This window comes from Mustela lutreola, chromosome 6 (assembly GCF_030435805.1).
Source record: "Mustela lutreola isolate mMusLut2 chromosome 6, mMusLut2.pri, whole genome shotgun sequence".
Lineage (NCBI taxonomy): Eukaryota > Metazoa > Chordata > Mammalia > Carnivora > Mustelidae > Mustela > Mustela lutreola.
Genome location: NC_081295.1, coordinates 138,694,800 through 138,714,802, shown reverse-complemented (window position 1 = coordinate 138,714,802; position 20,003 = coordinate 138,694,800). Strand labels below are relative to the sequence as shown.

Here is a 20,003-nt window from a genome sequence, read left to right as displayed (position 1 = left end):
GTCCTGTGTTGTCACAGTCCAGCTCTCAGGAAAGCGGCCAAACCAGGGAAGGGAATGGCTGCTCGGCTCCCTAGAGGCAGCAGACAGACTTTCCAAGGTACCTCGTGGGCCATTGCAATGACATGTCAGGGATTATGAGTTGAGGGACAGAAAAGTAGAGGAGTCCCACCTCCAATGTTCTCCTTTGTTTGTGACCCTGGAACCGTCTCTGCCTTTTGAACAACTGCGGGGACTGGAATGAGAAGTGAGAGTAACAAGAAGTTAAGGTTGAATCCATTTAATAGAAATGAAGAAACTAACATTTCTAACGGCCTTAATTTCTGGAGCAAAGTTCCGACTGGCCACCTATACCTTTAATGGGAACATCCTAACAATGTCCAGCTAACAGAACTCCTGCGGGAATTAAGAGAGGTAGAGAGGTGGCTTGTTGGACAAGTAAGCTCTCCATACCAGTGGCTTTAGGACCCAGCTTGCCCAGTTACAGAGAGAGCACACGGACCCCAGTCTCCTCTGTAGGTTGGAGGAAGCGGAAAGTTCCCCCCGCCCACCTCGGGGAGGCAGGCTTCCCTGGGTTTCTGTGTGGGTGTCAGGCTCTGCTGCATCCATCAGCAGCCCAGAGCAGGATGCTGACAGCCGGGGCTGCTTCCGCTGTGGGATGAAGCAGGGCGCGGCCTCTCAATGCAGACACTGCAGATTTTGCTTAGTTTTTCGAGGCGAAGAGAGAGACTCAAATGTATCTCAGGCCAAGCATCGGAGATGCTCTGACAGGCTTCTGTGTCCGCCCTCTGACATGCCTCCACCGTCTGGTCCATTGCAATGGCAGATGGTGCTGGAAAATGATTGCTTTGTTCCTGAGGTAGTAAGTCATTCGCACGGAATTTGGGCTACTGATCAGGGAGGGTCTTGGCCAGCAGTGTTCAACAGAAATTCTACCTCCAAAAGCTGAGCCATTATTTTCAATTTTTTTTTTTTTTGTAGCCACTTTATAAAAAGTAAAAAAAGAAAAAGAAAAAGAAAAAGGTAAAATTCATGTTTACAATTTTTTTAAAAGATTTTTAAAAAATCTGTTTGAAAGAGAGAGAGAGAACATGAGCAGGGTGGGGAGGGGGAGAGAGAAGCAGACTCCCCAGTGAGCAGAGAGTATGATGCGGGGCTCCATTCCAGGACCCTGGGATCATGACCTGAGCCCAAGGCAGAGGCTTAACCCACTGAGCCACCCAGGCACACTCATGCTTATAATTTTTATCCTTTATCACTGTGTATTAAAAATACTACCACAGCAACATAGAATCAATACAAAATATAAAAATGTATTACTATAAAAATATCCACGGGATAGTTTACATTCTCTTTTTGTTTTTCATTGGAATGTCTGAATTCCAGTGTACATTTTCTACTTACAGTGCATCTCAGTTGAAACTAGCCACCTTTCATGTGCTCCATGATCACGTCTGGCTTCTGGCTTAGACGGTGCTGGTCTCTACCCATGGTTTTCCACTGGAGATAATCCTCCCCCCCTATCGATAAATGCAGATACATTTGACTGTTGCAGCTGGAGGGAATCTATTGGCATCTACTGGGGAGGTTGTGGGACATCCCACAACGCACAGGACAGCCCCCACAGCAAGGAACGTTCTGTCCCAAGACACAGTGTCTCCCATCCAAGTACTAACCAGGCCCGACCCTAAGATCAGACGAGATCGGGCGCGTTCAGGGTGGTATGGCCGTAGACCCAAGACACAGTGTCAAGGCCAAGAGACCCTAGTCTGAGCATATCCCTTCTCCCTGCTTTTCTCCCACAGCAGCGAGAATGAGGCACCAAGAGCCACTGGGTGTCAGGACAGGGTATGACACCCAGGTCCCCTCAATCCATCCCCGGGGCAGTCCCCTACCTCGCCCACGGCCACCTCCAGCTGTGTGATGGTAGCCGTTGTCCCCAGCCCTTTCTCCAGCGCAGCTCAGCAGATGAATACAAGTAACAGGTCCCAAGCCCCAGGCAAGAACCGCCTCCCCCGGCCCCCACCCGGCCAAGTTACATGAAAATTTCGGGAAAATTCATACACTTGTCGGAACCTGAAGACTAGAAGAGACAAACGCCGAGGTCAGCAAGAATCCTGCAGCTGATCTGGGCCAGCTCTGGATGAGGCCCTCGGAGCCTGGGTGTCAGAGGGGAGCATCTTCCAATCAGATCAAATTTCTTACTTCACTGTAAGAGGACCGTTTTCTGAATGTCCGGGTCAACGTTTATTCTCATCAGGCAAAAGTACTTTTCAGTGACGGGAAGTCACAGCCTAGCAGTAAAATGACCAAGCATGTTTTTTTTTCCCTTTGTCTCCTCTGGGGTCCTACCCGCGTGCAGGTGCACAGACGGGGAACTTGCTGGAATGTCTGTGCGAACCCATGGGAGAAGGAGTGAGGGAGGGAGTGAATGAGTTGCATAGAGCAGCTTCGGATAGAAACTAACCTTTCTCCCGGTTTGCTTCAGGGTTAAGTAACCTGTTGAGTAAGTGTCACCTTTCATGGTCCTTCTCTCCTGACCCTCGGCCTCCTTTGGCGGTGCTACGGCTCCCAGCCTTCTGTGTGCGCCCAGCCCCGCCCTGCACTCCCACTTTTGTTTGTGGATGGCCCGATTCCACGCTGGGAAGTGACGTTGGAAGGGAGAACCCCCGGACGCCTTCCTCCCCAGCCCTGAGCCTGGCCGAGGGGCTTCCTGTGAGAACCTCCCTTTCCCTCTGCCCCACGCTCCTGGAGACGTTCAGACCTCACTTCCTGCCTCGGGGACCTCTGCACCCTCCTGGAGCCTGTCCACGCGCTCTACAGGGAGAAGGCGCCCTTCCTGCATGTTTCTGCCGACCAGGAGCCCTTGAGCCCCTGCCAGAGCACACTCGGATACTCCCGCAGCTTGATGAGCCCCAGGCATCCATTTGTACCTCCCGTGAGGGGTTTCCTTCCAAGACTCTTGCTGGGTTTTGCCCACCTTTCTGCCTTTTGCTGCTCACCAGCTTGGTAGAGGATGAGTAAACAGCACTCAGACTGGCTCCTGCCATTTTGTGGTTAGAAAGGAGCTCAGAGCTGTTTTGAATGAGATTGGCAGAGAAGCATGTGGCTGTCACATGTGGTTCCCTCCCGGAGCCCCGGTATGACCCCCAAAGACACAGATGTTAAGGGGCTGAATCACACGGGGGATTTCCCAGCCCTCTGACCCAAGGTCGTGTCCTGGGCCTTTTTCTCCCCTTCCGTGGTCCCTGTTTTTCTCATGCCATCAGTAGGAGATTGAGAGGTCTCTAACTCCACGGCATGGGCTGGGTGCGGGGTCATTAGGACAACAGGCCCTGCTCTGGGACTTGGGTTGAGAACTAGAGGATCGTTTCGGAACAGAGGGAGAGTGTGTTACTTGGCTACGGATTCATCCACTTAACCCACTGCCAATGGTGGGGACAAATCCCAGGTCACACAGAGCAGCTAGTTTCAAGGGCACCGTACCCACCCCGGTCCTGTGTGGTTGCCCAGTGTGCTCACATGGTCAGTACCTCCGCAGAGAGGGGACTATTCTGTCTGCAGATCAAGTACAAACTAAGCCCTTTCCAGACCCTGAGACCTGCCCTCTTCAGAGAATTAAACCAGGACTATTTCTCTTTCCTTTTTTCTCATCCCACGATTTTATTTATTTTGCACAATATACACAGATGTCTTTCTTAAATGAGATGAAGCCCAGAATCCAGGGATCTGGTCGAAGGACAGTGGGTTTCTCTACATCACTCACAAGAACTGGCCTTCCTCTTGCCTGAGTCCCAGCTCTCATTAGCGGGAACGCCAGCCCTGTGTGGGGAGAGAGGGCGGCCGCTCCATTGCCCTCAGCATCTCCGGGGCAGCTGGGCTGGGGCCGGAAGTGGCGGATACAGCATGTTTCCGTGATCCCGCGGGGCTGTCTGCAAACCGCCTCCCCGGGCAGGCAGCTTCGGCAGCTGGACCAGGTTGCACGCCTTTGCGCTGCAGACAGATGCCAGGACCCATGTCAATGTCGCGATGCAAACACGGAAATGTACAGGAGAAAGCGTTGTTTTGCACCCAGGTCCTGGTTTCATGGTCGTCTTTGCTGACCCAGCCCATCACTTTGGCTGAATCTGAATGAAAATATGTTTGGACAGGGATGAGCGCCTTCGGTGCTTTCATTAAAGTGATTTCAGAGCCCCATTGACCCAGGTTCTCAGTGGGACACGAGGCTTCCTCCCGTGGGTGTGGACCGGCTGGTGTCAAGGGAATGCCGCTTTTCACTTTTTTGCTCCATCTGCTCACTCTGCTGGCTTTATTTTTATTTTACAAGACAACGCAATGTTTTGGTGGAGGGTGAGTACCCAGGGGAGTCATTTTCAGGGAGAGGATATGAGGACATGGGCACAAGGAAAACTTTATGTTCTAACTGCATTTATTTTTCTGTTTTTTTTTTTTTTTTCCCCTTATGATGGCTTACAAAGTTGGAATTTCAGAAACCCTTAGAAAGACAGGCCGTTTGATTTAATGGTGCACAAATGGATCCTAAAACCATCCGTCCCCAAGCTTGTCTATGTTGGAGAACTGTCAGGCCAAACAGAGCTATAAAAACTGTTCTGTGCTGTCCAGTGGCTCAGCCTCGGACGCAGCGGCCAGCCGCCCGCCCCCCTCCCTTTGGAAGAGTGTTTTTTGAATCCTGGCGCTGGCAGAGTTACCGCAAGTCATTCCTGCTCACTCCTGCAGCATCTCCCGAAAAGAAAACACACTCAGAGGCTGAGTCTGGCCTTTCGCTCCCATGCGGTTTAGGCCTCTGCTTGGCTGTCACGTCCATTGTCCCCTAGAGCCTGGGGCAGTGGCAGAAAGCAGGGCATCACCAGTGTGTGGGAAGATGGCTTTGTCATCCTACCCCACTGCCCTCATCCCTCAGGTCTCTCTTGTGCATCTCATTTCCCAGCAGATTTCCAAACAAGAGACTACATTCAGATCATCAAAGAGCCCTTGCTTTGGGAAGGCATATGCTAATGAGGCTGGACCCTGGACCCTGCTGATCTCTTACAGTTGCCCCCTTTCCTGCTGGGCCTGGGCCTTTGAGTCCTTCTCCCTCTCACCCCTCCCACTTGCTCACCCATCTGCAGGGCAAGGGGAGAGCAAGCTGCTGTTTACCTTTCTCTTTCAACACTGCCACTGATCAGAAATCCAGAAGGGTTCAGATGGTCAGAAAGCTTCAGCCTGCTTAGGACACATGTGGAATGGAAGAATTAGAACTTCTGTGGCCCCAAGAGGTGGTACAGATGGAAAGTATAATTAAGTGCAAAAAAAAAAAAAGTTTTCAATTGATTCATAAGTGACCAATTTTTAGAATTTTCAAAGGGATCTGGAGGTTACTTATATGTCAGCCTCTGCTATGTACAAAAGAGACAGAAGGATGAAGCAAATGTCCTTGCATTCAAAGCCCTCACAGTCTAGAAAGGAGGTGAGCTACCTGCCCACAGAGCAGGTAGGTGGGAGAACCTCATCCACACACAATGAGAGGAGCCTTCCTGGTCCCTCAGCTGCAAGACCTTTCTCAGCAGGGGGTCAACACAAAGGAACACAGATCAGAGTGATGAATGCATTTACTAAAAAAGGCTCGAGGGGGCCCTGAATCCCTGAGGGACTGGGTATTACATAGAACAGGGTGAAGACTTAATGGGGGAAAAGTCCCCTTACCTTCCCAGCTTCCCAGGTTCCATATCTCATGATGATGGCTGAAAACCTCTTCTCTCGTAGAGTCAGACCTCCTGCTATGGGGCTGTCTCATTTCCTCCTCTCCTTTGTCTACCTCACACCACATCGCCCCCCACGGCCAGCCCCATGGAGGCTGTTCTCCGTCTCTGCATTCTGTTGGCCGCTGCCCCTCTCCATTTCTACACCCACTTCCCCAACAGCCAATGGAGGCGTTAGGGGGCAGAGCAAAGGGAGGGGGTCCTTCCTGATAGTGCTGAACCGCACCTGAGTCTCGGGCTCCTGAGGAGCGGGGAAGGTTAACCTCCCCAAACTTTGTGACTGAAATCTCCCAATCCTTTTTTGTTCTGGGAAATGACTTACTACAGAGAACCATCCTTCCGCACATGACTTAGATAAGACCCACTGTTATCAGCTGAACGTATCCATCGCCTCAAAATTCCTAAGTGGAAGTCTTGAGTTCCCAATCCCCGGTAACTCAGAATGTGACTGCATTTGGAGACAGGGTTTTAAAGAGGTGATTAATTTAAAATGAGGTCATAAGAATGGGGCCCTAATCCATTATGACTTGTATCCTTATAAGAACAAAAGGTCAAGACACAGACACAGGACCTAGACAGCAGGACAACCATGTGAGCTGTCCACAGGGAGAAGATGGCCATCTACACGCCAGGAGAGGGGCCTTGGAAGGAACCAACCCTGAGGACACCTTGATCTCAGACTTCCAGCCTCCAGAACTGTGAGAAATACATTTCTGTTGTTTCAGCTCCCCAGTCTGTGGTGTTTGTTATGGCAGCCTTAGCAGACGAAGACACCCAATGTCCAATCTTTCTTCGGAACCCCCCATAGGACTCACGATGACTCCTGTGACAAGGCCAGACACAGACCCTCCAAATCCCTATCTTCATTTCATAAATGATTAGCTGAACTGTTTGTTCCCCCAGCTTGCTAGACACAGGGGTAGACCTATCTTATTCAGCTGACAGACAGACCCCTTCTGATTACGAAATCATCCCAACTGTGAAACGACCCACCTGTGGCTTGTGTACTCTTTCCTGAAATATCTAGACAAGACCACTGGTGCGACACTCTGGTCTTTGGATCTGGGGTGCTTCTCCCACTGCAACAGCCTGAATAAAATCAATGCCTTTCCCTCCTTGTCTTTTGTATTTGACAGTTCAGTGCTGTGGCTGGACGGGGCTGGGAGTCCATCTGGACCCCTGCTTCTCCATCCAGATGCTGAAGCCCCTCCAGCCTGTCGTGTTCCTTTCTCATCTGGCTTTCCAGGGATCCCACGCGAGTCCCGCTCCTGGTCCTCTGCTCTGAACATTTGTCTGTCGTAGCACAGTAAGGACTGAAGTTTGATTCTTGGTTTGGTTGCTCTTTTGGTTTTTGTCCTTCTGCTGGTTTCTGTTCAACCCTGGTGCTATGGGAACGCTGAATCTCCTTCTCCACCCTTTCTGAAAATCTCCTCTGTTTATACGCTTCACCGCTATGGTGACAATTCTGTTTCCTATCTCAAAAAATGGCACGATTTTACTGAGAACCACTTAGAACTGCAGTGGTCTCTTTGGGGCCCCTAAACTCTCCCCAAACTGGTCCAAATAAGAGGCACCCTCAAATCTCAGGGCTTTAAGATCTCTCCTTCTCCATGGTCAGGTCACTGTGCTTTGCAAGGAGGGGAGCAAATGTACTTAAGAACGTCTCTCTCAATGTCTCTCTCATGAGTAGCTCTCTGCTTCCCAGCTCCCCATCATAACCCATACAATTGGCGCTTCCTACCTGTTTTGGAAAGCTTGCGACCAAAATGCCCACCTGAGCAAGGACTTACTCATGTTTTCATGCTCTTGGTAAAGAATTTCCAGACAGTAAGAGTAGGGAAGAGTTCACAATTAATTCAGACTGGTCCCCTAAGGCATATTCACCCGTGATTCCTGATTTATAACAACTTGTGGAGTGGCTGGCGGGTCCCAAAGCTGCCACTGTATGATTTGAAAAAGCCAAATGGGCTTCATGAGGACCTTCCAAAAAAATCAGAACACCCCCGAGGCTTACAGGCCAAAACCACTGGGGGAGGAACTTTAGAATCCATTCCTACTGTTTTCTCTCAAAAATTGATAGCCAACAACACAAGATTGCAGGTAACAAAGAGATGAACCCACCTCTATAGACACAGACTAGAAAATGCTGGCAAGAACTACTTCAGTCTTGCTCCTGACTACTAACTGCTCTTTGTTACTAAATTCGTAAATAACTTACAACCAGAACTTAGAGATATCATCCAAAAGTGTATTGTTAAAAAACAAAATACTCCTCTCTCTGAAAATGTACACTCACTCAGCACCATGGAGACACCACTGCAGAAAAGGTCAAATCAACACAGAGCAAACTGAAGCCTTTACAACTTAACTAATTAGGAGAAGCAAGTCAGGGCAGTCTGCTTCCTCCAAAACTCCCCATAGAGACTCTTACAGATAACATCAATAAAAAGGATGTTGGACTTGGGATTGTCTGCCTTTAAAATGTAGAAGGGAACAAGAATCCAAATTCCATCTCTCTGATGACTTTCTGAGGGACCTTCCCCCTGTGTCTACACTAACATGCAAAAGGAGACAGTGAATGGGCATTTCCATGAATGGGCACCCCACTCCCTTCCTGTTGGACAACATAAAGCACACCCTACCATTAACACGTCTCATTTCCCACCCCCATCCCTTGTACAAAAACCATCCTGTGGAGGGACTTGATAACTGTTCACATGACTGCCTTTCTCTGAACCTCTTCCAGACTTACTAGGATCCCTCACTACCCAGAATGGCCTTCTGCTTAACTTCACTACTCAGTGAACCTTCTGGAGAGGTTTCCAACTAGAATATCCATATTCTCAGTTCCTGCAACAACCTCATCATTGAGGTCCTTGGTTCCCTGCTCACAACTTTTCCCTTTCATGACTCTCATTGACCATCAGATTTTTCTTTCTCCTGTCAAAATTCTGAACCCCATTTAAAGCCTCAAGTACCAACTATGTTCTTGCTTTTCTTTGAGCTGCACACTCCACTGACATAGACCAAAGGAACCTGAACCTCTCCAAGTAGAAAAAAGAATGTTCTGTATCACATTTAGCATAGTACCCTCTACCATAATACCCTCCAAAACAAGAATGATTTAAGGTCTTGAGCCTATAACTCAAGGCCTCCTTAACAAGTGAATCTCAGCTGCCACATCCGGTTCCTATAATAACCCCATCTTCCCCTTGAAGAAGTCAAGTGGGATACCACCTAGTCCAAGACTTGAGGCCAATCAACAAAATAATTGCTTTCAGGTTTCTTATAGTTCTGAAGGACCCCAGCCACTCTCCCTACCCACCCCACTTGCTTCATATTTATCAGCTTATGTTCTGTTTTTTCGAGTATATTTTTTCAACCCTGATGCATAGTATCTTTTTTTTTTAAGATTTTATTTATTTATTTGAGAGAGAGACAGTAAGAGAGAACATGAGTGAGGAGAAGGTCAGAGAGAGAAGCAGACTCCCCGTGGATCTGGGAGACCGATGCGGGACTCGATCCCGGGATCATGACCTGAGCCGAAGGCAGTCGTCCAACCAACTGAGCCACCCAGGCGTCCCGCATAGTATCTTCTGACTTCATACAGAAAAGTCAACAATACACATGGCCCATCTTGTCTCAGGGGTTTACTGAGATTCCTACTTATTTGGCAAGGGCCATAAATACAGACTTGAGAGAGTGAACTCTTCTCTGCAGTTCTGTCTTTATCCAGTATGTAGATGAAATTTTTTCTGCTCACCTGATTTTGACAGCTCATTTATCACCACCCATCTCTTATTCCAAGCTCTTGCCTGAAAAGGTCATAAGCTCTCCAAAAACAGAATGCAGTGATGCAGTCCTCAAGTGCATTATCTTAGGGCATGAGATTTTTAAAAGGAAGATTTTATTTCCTAAATGAATTAAGAATTTTATCAATTTCCTTCTTCCTGAGACCAAAAGATGACTCCAAGTGTCTCCATAGTTAGTTGACTATTCCAGAAACCGGACTCCTAATTTTTCCACTATAGTATCTCCTTTATGTGCCGTGGCTAAGGAGATCGTCCCCCAAACCCTTTAGTTACTCTCCTTCCATATCTGCATTTCAAAGCCTCACATCATCTCTATCTTCCCTTCCCACGTTTGGATTCCCTGTTTTGGACTCATTTTCCTTTTCCCTTTTTATAAACAAAGAGAAAGAACATGCTTTGGGGTCTTCACCCTATGTGCTTATAATCAATGTGCTTTTGGAGTTGTCCATGATTGTGTCATATCATGGAAATAAAGTGGTTCACCTACCAAAACTGCAGCCCAAGTCACTGGCCAATTGGAAGCTTTACCCAGGGAGTTAAATAGTCTCAAAATTGAAGCTCATAATAGTAGCTGCACCTTCAACATTAAAGGAAACTCCTCATGTGACAAATACGCTATAATAGCTGCTTCCCAAGAAAAATTTCCTTGGTTACCTGCATATTTCCCATTGCTCAACCTTCTATAGAGATGGAAACTCTACTTAAGAAGCTTAGGGCATATCGACTGCTAACACCACAGCATAATAAAACTAATTGGAAATATGTTGGATATTTGATCCACTCAGATGAGCTTTGGAGAGGCCCAGATGGTTACTGGGTCTCTTTTCTGTCCCTTAGATGACCACAGCCTCCATAACATTGCACATCATGGCAAAGGTAATTTTAAAGGTCTCCTCCATAATGGTGAGGTGGCTTCTGCAACCTTCACATTGAGCACGTAACATCAAATTGTCCCATGGGTCAGAAACATAATTGTGGTGAAAATGTAAATGTAGGACAAAGATAAGAACCAGGTCCCTCTGTCCCAGTCTTCATTGACAAATGGGTCGTATCCAGTTCCCAAAGTTTCATGAGCATGAACATATTCTAACCTTAGTCTTATATTTTTAAGATAATTATAAGTGTTTTTTTTTAAACTGTTTTTGTTTCCAAACTACTGAGCTACTGTACCATAGTAGGTTCTACAAAGAATATTGGTCATTTGGGGGAATCCCTTTGTTCTTCTCCAGTGATAGAAGAACTCATTTCATTGCTGAGGTCATGTGGGACATTCAATGAATATTCCCTTTCTCACAAAAATTGCACTGTCCTTATCACCTTCAATTCTCTGGAAAAATGAAATGGGTTGATGGCACTCTAAAACTTGAATTCATCAAGCTCACTGAGGAAGTCAACATGCTTTGGCCCAAAGTCTTGTCTTGAGTCTTGATGATTCTTTCCTCCTCCTTATGAAACAATTACCAGCCCAATAAAGGTCCCTTTGCTCCTCCTGGACCTTAGAAGATCCTAACCTGACATAATCCAATGTCCTTAAATACTGCCAAGGTCTTATTAAATGCTCTCATACTTATTACTAACAGGCTACATCTACTTTTCTCCCAGAGGCTCAATGGCATCCCTTTTCTGATCTTCAGATTTGAGACCTAATTTTCTGGAAAGATACCACTGAACACTGCTCTTAAACCAGGAGAAACAGACCTTATACTGCTCTCTGAACCACCATATCACCGCAAAACTACGTGGAGTACAACCTTGGGTTTATGTTTCACAACTAAAAAAATTAAAAGCCTTGTTCTGAATGGAAATCCATTCTAGTGGGAGGTTTTAAACTGAGGGTCCATGAAAACCCCCAGAAGCAGATGACACCACAAAGGATACTGCTTTCACAAGACTCAGGACAGGTAAATGACATCACCATGTGTTGGGTGTGCATCCTGTCCAGAGTCGCACAGGTAGACCTTGTTTTACTGTGCTCTCAAATAATGCAATTTTTTACAGATTGAAGGTTAGTGACAACCTTTCATTGAGCAAGTCTATGGGTGCCATTTTTCTAATACATTTGCTTACTTTGTCTCTGCATCCCATTTTGGTCATTCTCAGGATAGTTCAAACTTTTTCATTGCTATTATATTTTTTATGATGATATGTGGTCAGTGATAAGATTCTAAAAGCTCAGATGGTGTTTACCATTTCTTAGCAATAAGGTTTTTTTAAATTAAGATATGACTTTTTTAAAGACATAATGCTATGCCATACTTAACATAGTGTATAGATAACTTTTATATGCACTGGGGAGGAAATTTTCAGTTGCCTTGCTTTTCGTGATACTCGGTGGCCTGACCCTGAACTCACCCTGTCTCTTAGATTGGTCTGTAAATGTTACTCTGCAGCCATTGACTTAACAAATGATTCACTCGTAGAACGTGATCCAGCAGCCCCAGGAAAAACTGCCTCCAGCTGAATTTGTGCACAGGGTCAAATCTGAGCCAACAACTTTACATGTGGACTAACGGTGGCACAGATCTGGGCATCCCCATTGCCTCATTTCCAGACAGAGTTTTTCCAGCACAACCTCATGATGGTGTTGAGTAAGAGGAGGGACTGGCGGCAATGTTGAACTTTACCTGAGCCGTGGTGGTTCCAGAAAACAGTGAAGGTTAATCCCCTAACCTTTTGTTCTCCAAAATCTCCTACCCTATCCTTTTGTGTTCTGGGAAACAGCTTATTGCAAAAAACAGCCCTGCTCCATGACTTAGATAAAACCGTTGTCCACTTGTCTTTGTGACCCCACAAGAATCACGGGTGACCACATAATTTGCCGGTGACCAGGCCAGACACAGGCCCTCCAAATTCCATCTTTTTCTTATAAATGATTACCGAACTCTTTGTCTTCCAAAACCAGGTGGACACAGAGATAGACCTCTCTTATTCAGCTGACTGACTGACTTCTGATTACAAAACCATCCTCACTTTGAAATGACCCACGTGTGACTTGTCAACTCCTCCCTATAAACATGTGGACAAAACCACTGCTGAGACACTACCCTGGTCTGTGGACCTGGGGTGCTCTCCCTACTGCAATGAGGAACTAACTTTTATTGAGCACTTAGCATGGGTAAGGCACTCTTCTGAGGGGTATATTGCCTCATCTAACCCTCACAACAATTCTGTGAGGAAGGTATTATGTTCCCCCCCGGTTTTCAGAAGGAGGAAGCAAAGTTACATAACTGGCCTTGTGTCCCATGAAAGAAAATGGCAGATTTGAGGTTCAATGCCAGCATTCTTTCTTTACAGTCTGAGCTACAGCTATGAGTTCTCATACATTAGATACACACTCGTTCTGCCATACTAGTGATAGAAACCGACAGTGCTCTGCAAAGCCAATAATTAAGAGATGGAGGAAGGCTTCTAAGAAGGTGGCATGTGAGCATCATAAGGAAGTCTGGAAAAGCCTTTGTTGAGCAGGGATGGAGAAAGGATGCTGCAGGCCATGAACAGGCTCTTGTTCAAGAGACAACAAATCAGGGTCGGGACTCAGGTGAGCTTTTTTGGAACCAAGCTGCAGGTTTAGGAATCATCCACGTGGGACTGCTGGGGGCATTGAGAGAAGTTTTTCTGAGCGTCAGTGGGGCTAGCGGTCGCATGGCTGTCTGTTGATGAGGTAGCAGGAAAAGTCAGAAAGTATCAAACACTTTTTCAAGAAGTGTAGTGGCGAAAAAAATGGAGAAAATATAAAAACAATTGAAGGGCCAGCAGGGTCAGGCAAGTGCTTAAAACACACATAGCATGGTGACATCTGTAAGCCACAGTAGCAGGTATCGAGCTTTACTCTTTTTTCCAGGTACTGGGCTGAGCTTAGCGTTATTTGACCCCTCCCCGGATCCTGCGAAGTGGATACCGTAGCCGTCTCTGTATTATGGACGAGGAGAGTGAAGCTCAGAGAGGTTAACTGGAACTCGAGGGATGTGGAGCCCCCGGAACTCTCATCCATATGCTGCCTGTGCGAATACCAACTGGTACAACTGCCTTTGGAAACGGTCGAGCATTTTTTATAAGGGCAAACATGCACTTACCATAAACCCTAGAATTTGCTCTCTGAGGAACTGGTTCTCTCTAAGAGAAGTGAAAACACATCCATACAGACACTTGCCCGCTAGCGTTCATAACAGTATCATGCAGAGAAGCACCACGTTGGCAAATACCCAATCGCCCATGAATAGGTGATGGATAAACGAGCCAGGACATAGCCATGCAAGGGTCACTACTCTGCAATGAGAAAGGCATGGCCTACTGATATAAGTAGCCACTGGGGATGAATTGCAAAAGCATTATATTAAGAGAAAGAAGCCAGACACAAAGAGAGCACAGATAGCGCGATTTTGTTTATAACAAACTCTTAAAAAAGACAAATCTAATCTGTAGTGACAGAAATCAGATCAGGAGCTAAGTACACACACTTGTCATGGACGAGCATTCTGTCCTATGTGGATTATATTTCAATGAAATGGATATAAATGCAGGGGCACCTGGATGGTGCAGTGAGCCTCCGGCTCTTGGTTTCATCTCAGGCTATGATCTCAGGGTCCTGAGATTGAGCCCTGTGGCAGGCTCCATGCTCAACATGGACCCTGCTTGAGATTCAGTCTCCTTTCCCCTCTGCTCCTCCCCCACCCAGCACTCGCTCATGCACGCGCTTTCTCTCTCTCTCTCTCAAATAAATAAATCTTAAAAATACTGATACAGGTTTAAAAGCAAAAAAGAAAATATCATACATGCTGACATGGAATACTTTAAAAATAAGTCACAGAAATATAAGCCTAGAATTACATTAAAAAGTAATACAATGTTATTATTTATTTATTATTATTTATAATGTTACCTATGTAAACACATGGGAAAGGATCCAGAAAAATCGCAACAAAATGTTAAGTGAAGGCCACTCAAGGGTGAAGGAGCAAGATGAAAGGAGCTTTTCCCTCCCAATAAATATATGTTCACTCTGTATTATTGGGTCTTTATAATGGTATGTATGTATTGTTTGTATACTGGTTTAAAAAACGAAAAAAAAGAAAAACACAGACATACACACAGACACAGACACAAAGGGGCACCTGTCCCAAATCACATGAATCTGGGCCCAGTTTTGACTATAGAGCCAGCATCTGAGCACCCCTGGGCACAGAGGCTTGGCTCTGAAGGGGGAAGCCAGTGGCCTCTCCATCTGCTCCAGGCAGAGGACACAAGGCTGAAGGAACAGATGTTCCAGGGGCCACCTTGCATGCTCTCCTGGGCTCTGGCTGTTGTTGTAGCTCTGTAGATCTGATGAAACCACTAAGCCGGAATGGAGAATGCTTCAGTTTCTCTCACTTTCTCATAATATTTGGCTACGGAGCCAGAGTAATTCTGAGTATTTTTTTTTTTTTTCTTGATAAGTGTTTTCTAATGACAACCAATAATGAAGTTTCCTCTAGATTTGTGGTTCTTAATAAGGGGTCATTGTGCCTTTTTGAGGACATCTGCCAATGTCAGGAGACCCTTTTGGATGCCACAGGTGAGGGGAGAGGATGCTGCTGGCATCTAGTGGGCGGAGGCCAGGGATGAAGGCTGATCCGTGTCCTGCAGAGCCAGGCCAGCCCCCACAGCGAAGGATTATCCTTCTCAAACTGTCAGCAGTGCTGAGGCTGAGAAGCCCAGATGCAGACCACACTCCTTCTAGGATGTCCTTCAACCTTACCTAAGAAATAAAAACTTGCTTCCATGATGGAAGTTGATTCTTACAGTTGTGTTCTGTCTTTAAATGTTATAGAAACTGTAATGTGGAAATAGAAACAGAATAGTGGTCTTGTTTCTGGACAAAAGCTGGTCTTGGACAAATACATGAAGGGTGACTCTGGGAAGTTAGCAAATGTGTTGGAAGAGAACTTGGCATTGACAGTGCCCTGGGCTCTAGCTTTGGTCCTGCATGCACCTGCTCTGTGCTGCTGTCGGGGGTGGCTAGCACATCTTCAGCTCTCCCTCTGGGTCCAGTCTTTACTCTCCAGCAAGTTGATGCAGGAGCCGGTTGGGAGGGGTGCAGAAGCACAACAGCATTCAATGGAAGAAGGCAGAAGGAAGAAGGAAGGATTCCCGTGCTGCCTCACCACTCCCAGCATGTGCTTCCCCTGTGACCTGCTTCCTCTCTTGTGCAGAGAAAGGAGGCGGTCAGGCAGGCAGGAAGGCTGACCAGGGGTGAGTTCCCCGCTTGGGGACTGGTCATGTGACAATGGGCTGGACAGAGGTAACTCTGGTGCTTGTGTTCACAGCAGGTGCTGGTGAAGAAGTTGCTTGCCAGTATTTTCAAAGATACTCTCAGAGAAGTGGTGACCAGCCTTGGACATTGCAATGTCACTCGTTGCAAAAGATTTAAGTGCCCGACTCTTGGTTTCAGCTCAGGTCAAGATCTCAGGGTTGTGAGATTGAGCCCAGCATCTATCGGGCTCTGAGCTCAGTGGGCAGTCTGCTTGAGATTCTCTCTCCCTCTTTCTTTGTCCCTTCTGCTCATGCCTGCTCTCTCTCTCTCTCTCTCTTAAATACCTAAATAAATCTTTGAAAAAAAGAAAAGAGCTGTATTTTTTTTTCCAGGATGCATTCTATCTCACTTATGGTATTTCTTATTAGAATAATTCCAGAAGCTAATATTTTTCTTTAATTTTAATGAAAGGTTTGCTTTTGTGCTTTTGTTTTGTTTTCAGAAGCAAGTAAGAGCAGGTGCTTTTTAAAAATACACATTTTTAAATTCTTTTTGTAGGCGATCCATGCACGTGGTAAGACATTTAAATGTTACAAAGGGCATACAGTGAAAAATAAGTCTTCCTTCCAGCTTGGGGCAGATGCTCCTGTTTTCGTCACAAAATGATCTTTGGGGAACAGAAAGAATTGGAGGGCAGTCGCCCTAGCTGTTGTTTCAGGGAAGAACAAGGACCCCAGCCAGCCAGCCAGCCAGTGGGGGGATGGAACTGCTTCTAGGAGGAGGATAGTCTATTCTGGACAGACATCTCCGGGGCAATAAACAATTGTACACAACTCAGGTAGTTTCCCTGCTGCTTGTTGATAAAAGAAAGTGGGCTGTGGTGAGGGGAGTCAAGGGATAGGAACAAGGCAATAAATTGAGGCTTTTGGAGTTACAGGATGGGGTTTTACTGGGTTTTCTTCTGGAATAGTCTGCATAGGTATATTAGCCAACCACTTCTGTCTTCCTTTCTATGTCATCATTTTCAGAGTAAGTGGTCGACCAGTACAGGGAAGTCACGTGAGTCAGAAGGATTGCCTAGGGTTCCTTGGCCTTTCGTGTTTTCTTAGAACTCTGCGTCTTCTTTCTGTGTTCAAAGCAAGTTCTGGTTTGTACAGAAAGCCTGGTCTCCAAGGTGCCCATGGGCTTATCATGTTTACCTGACACTGGTTTTGAGTCTCACTGGACTCCCACACATGTGGGTCCCCCGGGATTTTCTGCTTACGGGCATCACAGACGCCACATGTGGATAGGGCAGTGGGGGTGTGTGTGTGTGTGTGCATACTGTGTCTCCTCTGCCCTTGGGCATGCTCCACTGCCCTACAGGGCTTCACTCACAGAATCCGAGTTCAAAGATGAAATTAGTAAGATTTTCAAAAATGGCGACAGCAAAGCGTAAAGCAAGCATGGGGCCCGTCAGAGTCCAGGTTCCTGGGCAGCATCACAGACTGATGGCCCTGTGGTGTGATGTGAAGCCAGGACTGCTGAAGTGTCTTGAAACCATGAGACGAGCTGCCTGAGGCCAACATCAACACCCCAAGGACAGTAGAGCCACGAGCTGGAAGGACCCAGGGTTCCCGATGACATTGCCAAGCCACAGCTTTAATCCCCTTAGAGCTTGCCGGGCTTCTTATCTTCTGAGATAAAAATATCCTTGTTTTTAAAGCTGGTTTGAGCTGAGCAGTTGAAAGTATGCTAACGTATAAGGGGTGCATTCCGTCCATAAAGAGTGAGTGCGGGACTGCCTTATCCCCTTCTTTCAGGGCTGCATGTCTCTGCTCCCCACTGTTGACAAAGCTGGATACATGAAACTGGGGGCCCCCTTGTTAGTCCTGATAAAGGCTTGGAACTGAAAAGCTGAAGGAGATGAAAGGGACCAAGCTGGCCATCAGATTCCAGATGGAATGCCATTCCAAACAATTACCTAGCCAAGACACGTGCTCTCCTTAAAGATACTGCCTGTACCTTTACTGCCTCCCTGGGGTAAGTGATCAACTTGTGAGTCTCCTGTGACCTGAAGAAGCTTCGTCCTGTCCCACCCGGGGTTAAGTGAGGGCATTGAGTCTTCCTGCCTCTATGTGTTGGATCCTCTTTCTTTCAACTTTTCAATCATTTGGGTTAGGAGGTTAAAAAGAAAGAAAGAAAGAAAAAAAGAAAAGAGAGAGAAAAAAAGAGTAATAGTATAAACATGACAAATCTGAGACCCTCAGAGTATGACCTCAGAAAACAATAGCCAAGCAACAGAACCATAGCAAATCCTTGGACATAATTAGACAATTCTCACAGCCTGCATGGGTTTATCTGCCTTTCCTGGACGCGGTAAGTGCCCACGTATGCCGAGATCGCTTGACCCGTAATGCCAAGGCCTCTCAGAGGTGTTGTACAGATGGGTCCTACAGATTCGAAGCCATCCCCTTTTCTTTACATGCAGACCCCAAGCCCTGACGGTGGCCTCAGACGGGTTACTGGTGTCACGGTTGAAGACTAGGGGTATCGAACACAAGTAGATGGAAAATGCTAACAATGACAACATTGTTATCAACACTCTTAAGTGCCTGCAATTCTTTGCAGGAGTTTATGGCTGGAAAAGTCCCCTAGAGGTGACCCGGTCTAGCCCTACCATGGAGGTAATTGAGACACAGGTGTGACTTGCTCAAGGTCAGCAGTTGATGCGTACCTGGGACTGGGGGTTTTGATTTCCTGTCTCGTGCTCTTTTCCCCTGAGCCCCACCCCTCTCTTATTGCTTGCTAATTTACTGCTGGCTCTATTTCTCCCCTCTCTTCTAAATGCTTTACGTTCACAGGACGCTCTCTTCAGGATAAGATTACACTTTTTTCCACGTTACTTCCCCATGCTCTCTCCTCTCCCCCAGGGCTGTAAAGTCACCACTGCGGAGTCTCCAGCTGAAACCAGTTAAGAGGGACTTCCTGCCCAGTGACCGATTCCCCGTGCTCAGGTCTGAGCAGCTGGGTTTGGGGGAGTCTCGGTTGTGTTCCTTCTGTTATGTGTTACAGATCAGCCTTGATCTGACTTTGTCAGGCTCAACAATGTGCCTGAGTTACTCTGGGCATGGTCACAAAACGTCATATTTAGAATATACCTGGGATTTATTTAGAACATAAAATGTGATTCTCTAACTGTGCTCCACAGAGCCCTAGGGGTCTTTGGTGGGGTGGGGGTGGGGGTGCCTCCCCTTCAACCTTTGATGGCAGGTGAGCTGGGGAGCTGAGCAGACTCAGGTTAGGCCTTTGTCCCCTTCCCTGAGTTATTTTATTTAGTTGAGGTTCTGTGTAAAGTTTCTTATGAAGAAAGGGGTTTGATGCTACAAAATGGCTTTCAACTCTGGATCTACTTAACTTTCTCCTTTTCAATGTGGCGAACATGGAGGTTCAGAAGGAAGGAAAAAGAGACTCTAATAGTCCCATACAAAGCTGCACAACTAGTTAGTGACCGAAGCAGGGCTGCAGCACTGGCTGGGGATGGCCTTGGCCCCTCCAACAAGCTGTCTTTTCGGCTCGATAGGAAGACCGAGCTATCGGAACCAGCGTCATGGCAGCCGGTCCTTTGAAAAAGGGGAGGGACAAAATCAACACTTATCAAGTGACGACTATTTACCAGACACTGAGAAGACATACATTTGTTCTCTCAGAGCAGAATGATGGGGCCTCTCTTCTGTGCCCACCACTTGGCCCAGATCCCACCCCTGCCCGCCCCATGGATGGACTCTTTGCTTGAAGCCGCCCATTGAGGCAGCCGGGGCCGTGGAGAGGGGACGTGACAGACGGGTAGCACGACGAGGAAGTGGCAACTTTATGTCTGAGCTGACATCTGTTGAACTCCGCATCTGCTGTGCCGGGCCTTAGCGCGTCCTTATACTTGGTGTGAGTGTGTGTTTTTACAAGCTCAGGAAGTCAGCAGCTGCCAGCTGCATGGGAGCCTTCCAGATACTTGAAACTCAGCAAAAAGAAAAGAGAGAGAGAGAGGGAGAGAAAGAACAACTTGAGTTTTCCCTTACCTATCTGAGAAGTGGTAGGTCTCCTTTCCAGGACTGCTCTTGAGGGGACGTGGGGGACACAGCCTTTATTAAGTGGAGTTCCCTTCTAGTCCTAATCCGTCTCCATTCAGGCTCTCATGATTCACCCCCATGCAGCTTAGCCTGTCTCCTG

At 47.0% G+C, this 20,003-nt stretch overlaps 1 long non-coding RNA gene across 2 annotated transcripts; it reads right to left on the bottom strand.

Annotated features, from left to right (window-relative positions):
* Positions 1 to 261: 261 nt before the first annotated feature.
* On the bottom strand, positions 262 to 2,646 carry LOC131834494 (uncharacterized). Of its 2 annotated transcripts, none has more exons than XR_009354916.1 (4): positions 2,465 to 2,646; positions 2,074 to 2,291; positions 1,402 to 1,517; positions 262 to 942 (listed from the first exon to the last, which is right to left on the bottom strand). It is a non-coding gene; the product is annotated as an uncharacterized LOC131834494 (long non-coding RNA). The 2 variants fall into 2 exon arrangements; XR_009354915.1 differs by having other exon boundaries at positions 2,062 to 2,291; positions 2,465 to 2,640.
* Positions 2,647 to 20,003: the final 17,357 nt, after the last annotated feature.